The sequence below is a fragment of the Elaeis guineensis genome, chromosome 2 (assembly GCF_000442705.2).
Source record: "Elaeis guineensis isolate ETL-2024a chromosome 2, EG11, whole genome shotgun sequence".
NCBI classification, from domain to species: domain Eukaryota; kingdom Viridiplantae; phylum Streptophyta; class Magnoliopsida; order Arecales; family Arecaceae; genus Elaeis; species Elaeis guineensis.
In genome coordinates, this window is record NC_025994.2 from 70,851,008 (window position 1) to 70,851,235 (window position 228).

A 228-nucleotide genomic window follows, 5' to 3' on the forward strand; every position below is an offset into this window, starting at 1 on the left:
ATTATTATCTGGACGGCTATACTCAAACATGCATGCACCATGTGTCATATTGTCATTGGTCACTTCAGCTGTCATACAGATTGGATCTGTATGGCTTAATCAAGAAGAGGTGTTTCGAATTGATTCTTCTCAGAATCGTTGGATCATCGACAAATGGCATTAATTTGGTGGTGTAGCCGATTAATCTAAATCATTGGTCACTTCTATAAATAGGCTTGTATTCCATTT